At 42.7% G+C, this 14,479-nt stretch overlaps 1 protein-coding gene across 4 annotated transcripts in view; it reads right to left on the reverse strand.

The window, feature by feature from the left end:
• LNPK (lunapark, ER junction formation factor) overlaps window positions 1-14,479 on the reverse strand; it is a 275,063-nt gene that overhangs the window by 219,581 nt on the left and 41,003 nt on the right. For 2 of the 4 annotated variants that reach the window (XM_029605843.1, XM_029605841.1), the window contains exon 2: window positions 13,858-13,913. The exons of the other annotated variants lie outside the window; for them this stretch is intronic. The gene's annotated coding sequence lies outside the window, so the exon portion shown is untranslated. The remainder of the gene's footprint in view (window positions 1-13,857; window positions 13,914-14,479) is intronic. 4 annotated transcript variants of the gene reach the window in all.

The following is a 14,479-nucleotide window of genomic DNA, read 5'->3' on the forward strand; positions in this document are numbered from 1 at the left end:
TTTGAATGACAACCAAGCATTCTTTTGGAGTTCTGACATTGTACCGATGAAATGTTCTTTAATGAGCTGTCGAATCTGATAAAGACAGGCTGTTTATCACAAAGTATGCTATTACCATAAAACACGCCCCTTTTCCTATCGCATGCGATATTAAGTCATTTGATAAATCCAGGCCTAAGATAGGCTGTAGAGAAAAAAACTTGACGTGATAGAAGAAAACTGCAGTTTTGAAATCAGCATGCCTATTTAAATCTAAAACAGCTGAAAAATCGAACTCAACAGGAATTATGTTAAAAATTGTTCCCCAGTGTTATTAACCCAGGAACAAGAATCTCTATACCAAACTCACTATTAGGCCTGCCGCCTTCAGAGTGGGCAATGTATTCACTGTCACCTATCAGATAGAGCCCCTGATCGCCATAGCTTCCTTGGGTGGGTTCTGGCAGAACTAAAGGAAAGGAAATTAATTTTCACCTTCCTTATCCTTGCCACACCAGTCCAGACAAGTGGGATATACTCTAGTTCCACCCAGACTAGGTGGAAGGAAGCTACAATAACAGACTCCGCGTCAAAAGCATAGCTTCTCCCTGCCTGCATACCAACACAGAGTTTTCAGGATATCCATAATGAATATGCATGGCATAGATTTGCATATAGTGAAGATCTAATGTATAGAAGTCTTTCATGCATATTCATTGTGGCAATCCTGAAAACCCAACTGGTTAAGTGTGCTTCCAGGAGACAGTTGGTAAACACTGCTTAGAGATTTACATAGCTCGTCCATCTTCCAAGTTCTGCATCTCCAAGTTCAAAAGCATCCAGCCACAGTGTCAGCAGTTAGTTTAAAGCCTGATCATGACCAGACACCAGTAAAAAAAAAATGTCATGGCCATTACTGTTGGGCATCTTACCACACATGCAATCCTCAAAATCAAGGATAGGCTTAGAGAGACATTTACTGTCAAGAATTTATTTTTTTTATAGCAGTAAAAAGTGCTTTTTAGGGGGCTATTGGACAAAGCAAAACTGTTTTATAAATTTTCCTAATACTAACGTATCAAGAGATAGTGCTAGAGGAAAAAAAAAAAAAGATAGATAGGATATATATGCCCATGCTGAAAGACTGAAGCAACTCCCACACATGCCCAGTAGAGCAAGAGAAGAAAAGGCTGTTCAGTAGGAAGACATCACCCACGTGTCATAGCTAATTCAGCCTTGCTTATAGACTGAGAAAGGGAATAGAGCTTTAAGCTAGAGAGGGAAGAGTAGAAGGCCTGAAAGAGGTACTAGCAAAGGAAGGCAACCATAGAGGGGACACTGGCTGTGAAGATCTGCGAGAACCATTCAAGTTTAGATCTAAACTTGAACCATGTGAAGATCTGCGAGAACCATTCAAGTTTAGATCTAAACTGAAGACCTGGCTATTCCATCAAGCCTACCCTGACTAATCCTTCCTCCCCTGTGAACCCAATTCCGCCATTGTATCCCGATCTCCTCACCGCACTTTATAAAGATTATGCCTCTTCGGTTAGAGTTAAGTTTTTTTACCAGTTGCCGTTGTTGCATTTTTTTGCACTTGTTGTTGATTTTTGACTTATTTAACTAGTTCACAACTCTGTATTTCTTGCCTTTCTCAGTTTGTTATATCCCCTCCCACTCCCTATTATAATGTAGTTTCCTCGCTTTTGTTAATATGTAAACCGGCATGATGTGCCTATCTAATGCCGGTATATAAAAGTTATTAAATAAATAAATAAATAAACCAAAAGAAGAAATCCTGGCTAGCAGAGGAAGAGAACAACCAAATTGAAGCATGGATGGCAAGAGGGACTGATAGTGGACCTGTGGGAAAGGAGCAGATTAAGGCTGTGATTGGGGGGGGGGGGGGGGGGGGAACATGATCAATGTGTAAAATGTGGTGAAGAGAATTAAAAATAAAATTATTAATTTGAAGGGGCTGTATGAGTGCCAGTGATGCCTGCATTGAGTAAAGTGCTTGGGAACCATAGCAATGGGTATCCAGGGAAGCTATTACCTTAACAGAGCACTGGTCATCTGCTCACTGTAACAAAGTTTAAAGTAATGGTTCAATTTAGCCAAATTACTATTTTGTTTAAAGAGCTGGTATAATTGAGAATGCATTTAAATTAGTTTATAAGTTTCCTTTTTTCTAGTCTCTTGAACCAAGGGGTTTTTTTTTTCTTTTAAGATTTCTGTTAATTACGAATCTATCCCAAGTAAACACTTTTCTTTTTATGACATAAGATATTTTTAGTTTCTCTGTGTTAGAAGTGGTACTGCACCATCTTAGAAAATTATATAGTGAACATTTACCATCTGTAATAGCAACATTAGTGAGCCCTAGCTCACACTCTCCATGACAGTTGGTCAGTAAGGTGATGAGCTGGGAAAGGTGACAGAGAGAACGTGCGCTGCTTAGCTCTGTTACTTAGGCCTGTATACTGTGTAAAACACCTTAGAAACGTTTAAGAAACACTAAGAGTGAATGAGAATGAATAAGAGTGATTATTAATGTTTATTTGCCTGCCAAAGGTAAGGAAATTACTTTAGTAAAATTAAAAATAACAGCTGAAACGTGGATATTTTTTCAGCTTTCATAGTTAGCTGAAAGAAAGAAAATTGTGAAACTGATTGTGTGATATAATTACACTGAAGTTAAAGCCCTATTAGAAGCAGACAAATATTACTGCACACCTGAAGATAAGGGTGACTGCTGCTAAATTCCAAAGGGAAATTAAAAGCACTTTTGGCAGAAGGGCAAAAGGATTTTCATTTTGGGCTTCAAGACTTCTTATTTTCAAAACCTCATTTTCATTTAAATACAGTTATCTGAGAACTGTTTGAGGAAAGAGTGAATGGGTATAAGGATCTCGTGTGTTATCTAATTTAAAGAGTGTCTGATCTGAAAACAATTTCTTATCCACCTTTCCTAGTTGTAGACAGGGAACTGAATTAGCCTTTTATTTCGAAGCTAGTAACATTAAAGAAAGTAAAAATTGACAGTCTCAGGGAGACAGATTCTTTTACTGATTTCTTAAAGTCAGTATAGTAGGAAATTGTCAGGTTGAACAAAGGAATAGATGCCAATAGTCTTGAAAAAAACTTTATTGAAGTGGAGACACAAGGTAGCCCGACTCAGGCCGAGTTTCGCCGTATCAGGACGGCTGCCTCAGGGGCTTGTTTGTCCGCACAAGTGGAGATCGATCCGTGCATGCGACTACAAGATATATTACTTTCACTGATCATATAATGGTATATATGATCCTCCATACATAAATTGTTTAATTTGTGTACTGAAGAGAATACACACAAGCCCCTGAGGCAGCCATCCTGATACGGCGAAACTCGGCCTGAGTCGGGCTACCTTGTGTCTCCACTTCAATAAAGTTTTTTTCAAGACTATTGGCATCTATTCCTTTGTTCAACCTGACAGCTTTTATAGATCGCCTTCCTTTGTGTTTAGTAGGAAATTGTTCCAGAGACAACGTGGTCAAGCATAAATCCAGAAAGAACTGTAGCCTTCAAAACGTTTAATCTTTGTTCAAAAACCAGCGTACACAAATCGCGGGAGTCATAGATAAGTGCACCAACGCATACATGTGTAAAAGTATTAAAGACTTTAAAAACCGTGAAATTTGCAAACATTATTCAACATATTAACAGAGAATGATATTAGTAACATTAGTGATATTAGTCCTATTGCATTAATATAGTTATAATTATCTAAAATGTTTGGAATGTTTTAAAACCTGGTACCAAGGTTAAAATATATTTGTGTCATAATTCATGTTTATATTTGTTTTCCCCAAGTAAACCATATTCTCTATTGCTAGTTTAATAAAATTTAAACTTTAATACCACCAAGTGTCACAATAATTAATTTGTCTTTTATTGGTGAAACGTCATTGAGGAAAATTGTAAACTGTTAACTTATAACAACTTTAATTAAGGAAACCCCAAAGCCTGAATCACACAGCTATCTATGTGACAGTGCATAAAAGCAGTTTACAATTTCCGAAGTGGTTTACAAATAAGAGAAGTTGGGGTGAGAGGTTAGGCAAATGAGATTTAAGAGGAAGAGAGAACATAAGAACATAAGAAATTGCCATGCTGGGTCCATCAAGCCCAGCATCCTGTTTCCAACAGAGGCCAAGCCAGGCCACAAGAATCTGGCAATTACCCAAAACACTAAGAAGATCCCATGCTACTGATGCAATTAATAGCAGTGGCTATTCCCTAAGTAAACTTGATTAATAGCAATTAATGGACTTCTCCTCGAAGAACTTATCCAAACCTTTTTGGAACCCAGCTACACTAACTGCACTAGCCACATCCTTTGGCAACAAATTCCAGAGCTTTATTGTGCCCAAGGCACCAGCTCCAACGTGGACGCCATTGATCCTAGAACTTGCAAGTAATCCCAGACCTTGGGCAGCGGTAGACGAAGCAAACGAGTTATCTGCTCCTGAATCTTGTTCACCTTGTCAGTCATGAGAAACTCTGCCCTGTTGAGTGTCGAAGCGGGCTCCCAAGTATTCCAGGGATCGAGAAGGCACAAGGTGAGACTTCTGCAAACTGAAAATCCAACCCGACTACTCCAAGAGGGACCTCATTTGAGTTACGGACCTCACTCTGATCAGCCAGTCATCCAGATACAGATGTACCAAAAATTCCCTCCTGCCGCAAGTCTGCTGCCACGACCACCACTTTTGTGAAAGTCCGAGGGGCGGTGGCCAGACCGAAGGGTAGGGCCCGAAACTGGAAGTTCTGCCCCAGCACCAAAAACCGGAGGAACGTCTGTGTTCCTGCCGAATAGGAATATGAAGCTAAGCTTCGGTGAGATCCAGGGAAGCCAAAAATTCTCCTTTTCAAACCGCCACAATCACGGTGCGTAATGTCTCCATCCGGAAGCACGGCACCTTCAAAACTCTAGTTGACTTTGACGGTCCAAAATGGGCCGAAATGTGTCCTCTATTTTTGGCACCACGAAATAAATGGAGGAGTATCTGCCCTGACCCTGCTCGGAGACCGGTACTGGAACCATTGTCTCCAGGCTTAATAACCGCTGAAGAGTCTCCTGAACTGCTGCCCGCTTGCTTCAGGAAAGACAATGCGACTCCAAAACAACAGACTGAAGAGGACGAGAAAAATCTAAGGCGTAGTTGTCCCTGACAACATCCAGCAGCCACTGGTTGGAGGTAATCTTGGTCCATTCCTCGTAAAACCGGGAAAGCCTGCCGCCAATCACTAAAGATGAGGAGTGGACCTGCCTGATGTCACTGGGAGGACTTGACTCCACCTGCACTCTGGGCAGACCCTCCTCTAGACGTTCTCCCAGATCCTCAAAAGGACTGCTGTCTATTGGAAGACTGCCTCGGAGCAGATGGCCCTGTTGACCAGCCAGCACGAAAACACCTAGAGTCCTGAAAAATGGGAGCGGGTGGAGAAAGGCTTCAAGAAGGCTTCCTATCCTCTGGCAGCCTAATGCCTTTCGTCTCCCCCAATGACTTCATAAGCCAATCGAGGTCCTCACTGAACAACTGTTTGCCCTTAAAGGGCAGATTACACGGCTACGATTTCGACAAAAGGTCCGCCGCCCAATTACGCCGCCACAAGAGACGCCTGGCCGCTACCACTGAGGCCATGCCCCGAGCAGTAGTTCTCACAAGGTCGTATAAGGCATCAGCTCCATAGGCGATCCCCACCTCTAGGCAAGCCGCTTGGGCTGGGGACAGAGTTCCAGAGACCAACTGTTCCTGCAGTTTCTGGATCCAACACAAACAGGCTCACTGCATCAGACTGGCACATACCACCACTCGCAGCCCCACAGACAAAACCTCAAATGACTGCTTGAGCAGCACACCTCTAGCTTCCGATCCTGATCGTCCTTCAAGGCAGAGGACCCAGCGATCAGGATGGTGGACTTCTTGGTGACCACCGAAACTGCCACATCCACCTTCAGGACCTTGAGGTTATCCAAATGTTCCTGCAACAACGGATAAAGCTTCGCCATGACTCTGCCCACTCTCAGTCCAGAGTCTGAGAGTGGACAGAGTCATGGTTGAGCAGTTTCTGGACCTTCTTAGGAATGAGAAAAGCACTGGGAGGTCTCCGAAGGCCATCGAGCACCGGATTAACCCCTTCATTATCCGAATCCCCCAAGGAGAACTTGACCCCCCAACTCCAACACCTGGGGGATATGCTTCTTTAAGAGGGAGGAGCTTAGACCGCTTATCACCTTGATCCACCTTAGGGCCCCCTGGGTCTTGGGGGTCCCCCCCACAGGGTCCGCATCCGGATCTCCCACCGTAGAAACAGTCATCTTCTTGAGAATCATCTGAATCGGAATCCAAACGCACTGGCCGAAGCCCCTGGGACAGTCCCCGTGATCCCGTGGAATTCTTCCAGGGTCCCTTCACACATTTAGGGGAGCTAGAGGGTCTGTCCATAAAAGGTCATTTGCCCGCATCTTAGCGAGGAATGCCTCATGCAGTAACATGACTAACGCAGTTGAAAACCCTCCTGGGGCTCCCGAGGCCCGAACCAGCCAGACCCTCCTCCCGAGGCTGCAAGGGGGGGGGGGGGAAGGAGGCGGAGGAGACTCCTCAGAGCCCTGAGGAGGAACCCCTGCATCCCCGCCCCCTTGAGGGGGAAAGGAGACCTCCCCATGCAGCCCCCCCCCAATTCTGCCACGACTTTGAGCACTTTAAGGAAGCCCCTTCTCCCGCTCCTGCATAGCGGGAAAGGGAATCAAGGTAGACAGACCAAATTTCACAGGCCTGACCGGTCTCCACTAATGGCCTGTGTCATCTTAAAAATAGTAGCGCACACTGCAGGAAGAAGCGGGGGGGGGGGGGGGGGGGGGGGAGGGGCGCACCATGCAGTCATTGCAGGAGAAGGAAGAGGGTGTGCCGCAGCAAAATTCCTGCCAGCACGAAAGCCCTGCCGCAACGGTCAGAAAACCCGGCAGTCGATCCGGCATTTAAAAAGAATTAGGACGCACTTTCCCTGGCCGGGGCCACCATCCTAGACAACCGGCAGCACTCCTGACCCCCCTGCACCGCTTAACTGCCTCGGAGCCCGCCCCCAATGATCGATGGGCCAGCTGCCTGACAGCTCACCAGCCTCTCAGAGCTGCCGGGACTCTGAAGGAAAAAAAAAATTTTTTTTTTAAGCTACAGAACTAGCTATACAAAGAAAGAATGAGGGGATACTTCCCTTAATCCCACAGGAAGGTAGAGGGGCTTCAGAACCCACTGAGCAAACCAGAGCCCTGGCTGTCAGTGGTCCCGGGAATACAGGCCGAGACCTGGCAGGGGTATCCAACCCCTCATTCGCCCACCTCAACCCGAGGGATGGCCCTTCACAGGAACCTGGCACATCGGGGAGCAGAATTCCTCACAATATCCAAATTCAGTCAGAACTGCAGGTTTAGCACCTCTGCCATCTGCTGGAGGTAGAGAAATACTGAGGGACTGGAGGTGGCACTCTCATATATGTGGCAGTGCCCAAAGTTTTTGTTCTCTACCTCCATCTGCTGGTAGGGATGAATAAAACCCACTTGTCTGGACTGATCTGGGTATGTTCAGGAACCCAATTTACCCCTGTCAACTGAAAAGCAGAAATCTTTTGTGTGTGTTGGGTAAGAATATAGTGATAGAAGTATCCTACCATTCACCTGGCCAAGATGGTGAGATGGACAATGAAACGCTAAGATAAATTTGGGAAGCTAACCAAATTGGTAGTGCAGTAATGGGAGATTTCAATTATCCCAATATGGACTGGGTAAGTGAAACATAAGAACGTTAGAAAGATAAAGTTCCTGGATGGAATAAATGTCAGTTTTATTGAGCAATTGGTTTAGAAAGTGAGAGAGGGAGCAATTTTAGATCTAGTTCAGTGGAGTGCAAGATTTGTGAGAGGTAACGGTGGTGGGGCTGCTTGGCAATAGTGATCATACTAGATCAAATATGAATTAATGACTAGGAGGGGGACAGTAAGTAAATCAATGGTTGTAACTCTAAACTTTCAAAAGGGAAACTGAGAAAATGAGAAAAATAGTTTAAAAAAAATTTTGAAAGGTGCAGCTACAAAAAGGTAAAAAAGTGTGCAACAGGAGTGGGCATGGTTAAAACATACCATCCTAGAAGCACAGTCCATATGTATTCCTCAGTGGAAAAGGGTAAACAGTGGAGTGCCTCAGGGATCTGTACTTGTATCTACATACATACAAGTACAGATCATATATATGAGGAATACGACGAGTGAGGTTATCAAATTTGCGGATGATACAAAATTATTCAGAGTAGTTAAATCACAAGCAGATTGTGATCCAGTCTTGCAAGGTCCTCCTATAATGTAAGACTGGGCATCCAAATGGCAGATGAAATTTAATGTGGACAAGTGCAAGGTGTTGCATATAGGGAAAAATAACCTTTGCTGTAGTTACATGATGTTAAGTTCCATATTAGGAACTTCCACCTAGGAAAAAGATCTGGGCATCATAGTGGATAATACTTTAAAATAGTCAGCTCGGTGTGCTGCAGCAGTCAAAAAAGCAAACAATGTTAGGAATTATTAGGAAGGGAATGGTTAATAAATTGGAAAGTGTCATAATGCCTCTATAAATCGCTCCAGGGTGAAACTGCACCTTGAATTCTGTGTACAATTCTGGTCGCCGTACCTCAAAAAAGATATAGTTGCAATGGAGAAGGTACACCAAAATGTTAAAGGGGATGGAACAGCTCCCCTATGAGTAAAGGCTGAAGAGGTTAGGGCTGTTCAGCTTGGAGAAGAGACGGCTAAGGGGGGATAAGATAGAGGTCTAAGATCATGAGAGGTCTTGAAAGAGTAGATGTGAATCTGTTATTTACACTTTCGAATAATAGAAGGACTAGGGGGCATTCCATGAAGTTAGCAGGTAGCCCATTTAAAGCTAATCTGAGAAAGTTCTTTTTCACTCAACACACAATAAAGCTCTAGAATTTGTTGCCAGAGGATGTGGCTAGTGCAGTTAATGTAGCTGGGTTCAAAAGAGGTTTGGATAAGTTCTTGGAGGAGAAGTCCATTAACTGCTATTAATCAAGTTTACTTAGGAAATAGCCACTGCTATTAATTGCATCAGTAGCATGGGATCTTCTTAGTGTTTGGGTAATTGCCAGGTTCGGCCTCTGTTGGAAACAGGATGCTGGGCTTGATGGACCTTTCGTCTGACCCAGCATGGCAATTTCTTATGTTCTTAAAGAAATGTAGACAGCAGGTCAAGCAATTGCCAGCATGGCTAAAAAGTGAGGTGAAAGGCTATTTTAGCCAAAAGATTTTCATTCAAAAATTGGAAGAATCCAACAGAAGAAAACAGAATTAAGCATAAGCATTGGCAAGTTAAATGTAAGACATTGATAAAACAAGCTAAGAGAAAAGTCAGCCATAGAGGCAATAACTAACAAAACCTTTTTAAAATATATCCAAAGCAGAGTGCCAGCGAGGGAGTTACTTGGACTGTTAAGATGATCAAGGGGTTAAAGAGGCACTTAGGCAAGATAAGGCAATCGTGGAAAGATTAAACTATTTCTTTGCTTCAGAGTTTACAGAAAAGGATGTTGAGGAGATACCTGATCCAGAAACGGTTTTCAAGGGTGATGATTCATATGAGCTGAACCAAATCATGGTGAAGATGTGGTAGGCCAGACTGACCAAACTGAAGATGAGTAGCAAGTCACCTGGATCAGATGGCATACACCCAAGTGTTCTGAAAGAACTAAAAAATGAAGTTTCAGACCTATTTCAGTTAATTTGTAACCTATTATTAAAATCATCCATTGTATCTGAAGACTGGAAGATAGCCAATGTAACCACTATTTAAAAAGGGCTCCAGGGGTGATCCGGGAATCTATATACCGGTGAGCCTGACTTCAGTGATGGGAAAAATCGAAGAAAAACTGTTATATAGAATAAAATCACAAACATTTAGACAGACAGGATTTAATGGGACACAGCCAGCATGGATTTACCCAAGGGAAGTCTTGCCTCACAAATCTCCTACTTTTTTTTTTTTTTACGAGGTGAACAAACATGTGGACAAAGGTGAACCAGTAGATGTGGTGTATTTGGATTTTCAAAAGGTGTTCAATAAAGTCCTGCATGAGAGGCTTCTAAGAATACTAAAGTCATTGGATAGGAGGATTAAAAGCTCGTTAAAAGACACAAAAGCATAGGATTAAATTGTCTATTTTCACAGTGGGAAAGGTAAACAGTGGAGTGCCTCAGGGATCTGTACTTGGAAAAGTGCTTTTTAATGTATGTATAAATGATCTGGAAAGGGGTATGAACGAGGTGATCAAATCTGCGGATGACACAAAAGCAAGCGGAGTAGGTAAATCTCAAATGGATTGTGATGAATTGCAGGAGGACCTTGCCAGACTGGAAGATTGAGCTTCCAAATAGCAGATGAAATTTAACGTGGACAAGTGCAAAGTTATGCATATATGGACAAATAACCCTTGCTGTGTTACACAATGTTAGGTTCTATCTTAAGAGTTACCACCCAGAAAAGAAATCTAGGTGTCATAGTGGTTAATACATTGAAATCGCCGGCCCAGTGTGCTATGGTGATCAAAAAAGCAAACAGAATGTTAGGAATTATTAGGAAGGGAATGGAAAATAAATTGGAGGAAGTCATAATGCCTCTGTATTCCTCCATGGTGAGACCACACCTTGAATACTGTGTACAGTTCTGGTCACCACATCTCAAAAAGGTTATAGCTGCACTGGAGAAAGTGCAGAGAAGGGTGACCAAAATAAGGGGCATGGAACGGCTGCCCTATGAGGAAAGGCTAAAGAAGTTAGGGCTGTTCAGTTTCGAGAAGAGACTGAAAATCACGAAAGGACTTTAACAAGTTAATGTAAATCGGCTATTTACTCTCAGAAGGACCAGGGGCACTCCTTGAAGTTAGCAAGAAGTTCATTTAAAACAAAATCAAAGAAAATTCTCTCACTCAGCACATAGTTAAGTTCTGGAATTCATTGCCAGGGGATGTGGTGACAGCAGTTAGTGTAACTGGGTTTAAAAAAAAAAAAGTTTGGATAAGTTCCTAGAGGATAAATCCATAAACTGCTATGATGTAATTAATAAGCAATTGTAGCTTATGATCTAATATTTGGGTACTTGCCAGGTACTTGTGACTTGGATTGGCCAATGTTAGAAACAGGATACTGGGCTTGATGGACCCTTGGTCTGACCCAGTATGGCATATTTTGTGTTGGAACAAAGAAAATCAAACCCTCTACACACCCTTCTGACACCATCCTGACCAAAATGCTATTAACCATTCCCAAACTTATAGCCAAAAGCCTCTCCGAGATCATCAACTAGTCCCTCACCCATGGTAATGTCCCCACCACCCTTAAACAAGCAGTTGTGAAACCCATCCTAAAGAAACCCAACCTCAACCCATTAGAACTCTCTAACTATCGCCCAATTTCTAACCTCCCTTTCCTAGCCAAAATCACAGAAAAGGTAGTCAATACTCGCCTCTCAGAATACTTAGCTACACACAATATTCTATCCCCATCTCAGTTTGGCTTCCATAAATTCTTCAGTACAGAAACACTCCTAATATCCCTAACCGACACCTTACTCAAAGGCATGGACAACTGTCACTCCAACCTCCTTGGCATGCTAGACATCTCATCCGCCTTTGACACTATCAGTCACAAAATTCTACTAAACCAACTCTGACATAGGTATTACAGGAACTGCACTCCGCTGGTTTGAATCCTACCTTGAAAATAAACACTTCAAGGTCAAGTTGGGCAACAGCGAATCTGACCCATCAACCTAACTCGAGGTGTATCCCAAGGCTCCGCTCTATCATCTACCCTCTTCAACATCTACTTGTTACCCCTCTGCCATCTCCTAACTTAGGCATCATCCATTTCATATATGCGGATGACGTCCAAATTATTATCCCTATCACTGACTTTCTAGCCAATTCTTTAAAGATATGGGACAACTGCATCAACTCTATTAACCACCTCCTCACTAACCTTAATCTTGAACCCAACATCTCAAAAACAGAACTTCTCATCATTTCTCACAATCCACCCACAGCTAACCCAACACCCTCTAACACCAGGCCCCTCCCAGCTCCCTTCTCACAACATGTACGGAATCTTGGTGTCACCATAGACAACCAATTGAACTTAAAAACCTTCATAAAATCCACTTTAAAGGAATGCTACTTTAAACTTCATGTCTTAAAGAAATTAAGACCTCTCTTACATTTCAATGACTTTCGCACTGTCCTACAAACCATAATCTTCTCTTAAGATAGACTACTGTAATTCCCTCCTCCTAGGCCTCCCCTCCGCTACCATCAAACCCCTCCAATTGTTACAGAATGCGGCCGCCAGAATACTCACCAACACTCATAGAAAAGACCACATCACGCCTATCCTAAGAGACCTCCTCTGGCTCCCCATCTCCTCCAGAATTCTCTACAAAACCCTCTCCCTTATACATCACCAGAACATCAATTGGCTAAACGACTCACTCCACTTCAATACATCCAACAGACCAACTAGATCTGCCTATAAAGGAACCCTTCACATACCCTCTCCTAAAAATCACACAACACTCCTCCACTAGGGACAGAGCACTCTCAATAGCAGGTCCCATAAACTGGAACTCAATGCCACCTGACCTCCACATGGAACCTTGTACATAGAAATTAAAAACAACTAAAAACGTGGCTCTTCAAACTAGCCTAGCCGTAACGCGCCCCCCCCCCCCCCCCACTGCCTTCCCTTGCCCTCCAACCCACCCTACACTCCACCCCCTCCATATCACTTAATTGATTTGTAAACTACCCCCATTCCCCCTCATGTAAACTGCTAATTCTCTGCTCTGAAATTTACCAATTTTTCCAAGCTTATTTAGCACTATGTCCAAAGTTACCAGTTATTACTATGTCTTTAGTTACTACTATATTAACAGTTATTTACCTCTTATGTTATGCAACCAAATTGTTCCATGTAACTGTTACTCATTAACTAAACTGTTCCATGTAAACCGATACGATGTGCAGTATATAAAAACCTTTAAATAAATAAGAATACACACGCTCAATAGATTTTAACAGCTCAACTAAGCTAGATAGAAGAGTTCATTCAGTGCCATCAGATGACATCACCTATACATCATAGTTAATTCAGCCCTTTTTGTTGATGGAGAAAAAAGTTTTAAAAGAAACAAAAAAGCAGAAAGAGAGGAAAACTAGAAAGACCAAAAACAAGCAAAGAGGATAGATTCAAACTACAGGCAATAAGACTGGAAAAGCATGTGTTTAGGGAAGATTTATGTGCTAGCTAGGCCAGGTCAAGAGCCTGAGACAACTGGTATTTGCCCTTACACTTTAAAATGATCTATCCCAGATCAGTGGGCTAATTAAGGCTCTAAACCTTAAAGCTGTGCATAAAGTATCAACTAACCCAACAGCAAAGGCTGCAGATACAGTCTCAGAGAAGTAAATACAGCAGAGTCAGATTTTTCAGGAGATACTGTACTGCTTATGTCCACAAGTTAATGAAAATCTTTGCTGCGAAAATTACTAAGAAGCTAGATTCACACCTTGGTGTTATGGATAAGGTTGCTCATTTAGCGGAGGTGGTGTGAGATAATTCATACAGGCTTGATGACATGGAGATGCACATCTCTGATCTGGATGATTCGCTCACTGCTGCAAGAGCTAAAATTGATAAACTAGACAAAACTAAAGAAAATTAAATATTAAACTCGATCTTGAGAACCACTCGAGATACACCTATATTCAAACCTACCTGAAAACATTGCAGACCCAATCTCTTTCACAAAATAGCTGCTGGATCTTCTGGATCTGCAATGCAAAAGTGCTACCATTAAAATGGATTGAATGCATTGCACCAGCACCTGTTGCTGGAGAGGCCATGTGCCATTATGTAGCTGCACAACTTTGCTGATAAGCAGAGAATTCTGAAAGACGAGAGATGTACTAAAGATTTGCACTATCAGGGAAACATTTCAGGACTCGTCACACTTCAGAACAAACATCAGGTAAAGTGAAGAGCGAGCTCCAGCCTCTGGGAATACGTTCTGCTCTGATCTAGCCTGCTAAACTAAGGGAAGTAGTTAATGGGAGTTTGCCATATGCTCAGACGTAAAAGCTGCTGAAAAACTGCTGGTGGCAATTAAGGAGTCTGCCTATCGGCAGTGCACTGAGTTTTTAATTGTGTGAATATGGCTCACAAAATAGGTGGGAGGGGGCTGACAGATTTTCTTATGAGGTGCTTGGACATCTTTGCAATTTTGCTGCATATCACAATGGTTTTTTCATTGCTGGACTGAGCATGTGGTTGTGCAAAGGACAGAGCAGGTCAATATCATCTGTGGTCTAGATGGGTATATTGACTTAAGGAGTTTTCT

Source organism: Rhinatrema bivittatum, chromosome 6, assembly GCF_901001135.1.
Source record: "Rhinatrema bivittatum chromosome 6, aRhiBiv1.1, whole genome shotgun sequence".
Lineage (NCBI taxonomy): Eukaryota > Metazoa > Chordata > Amphibia > Gymnophiona > Rhinatrematidae > Rhinatrema > Rhinatrema bivittatum.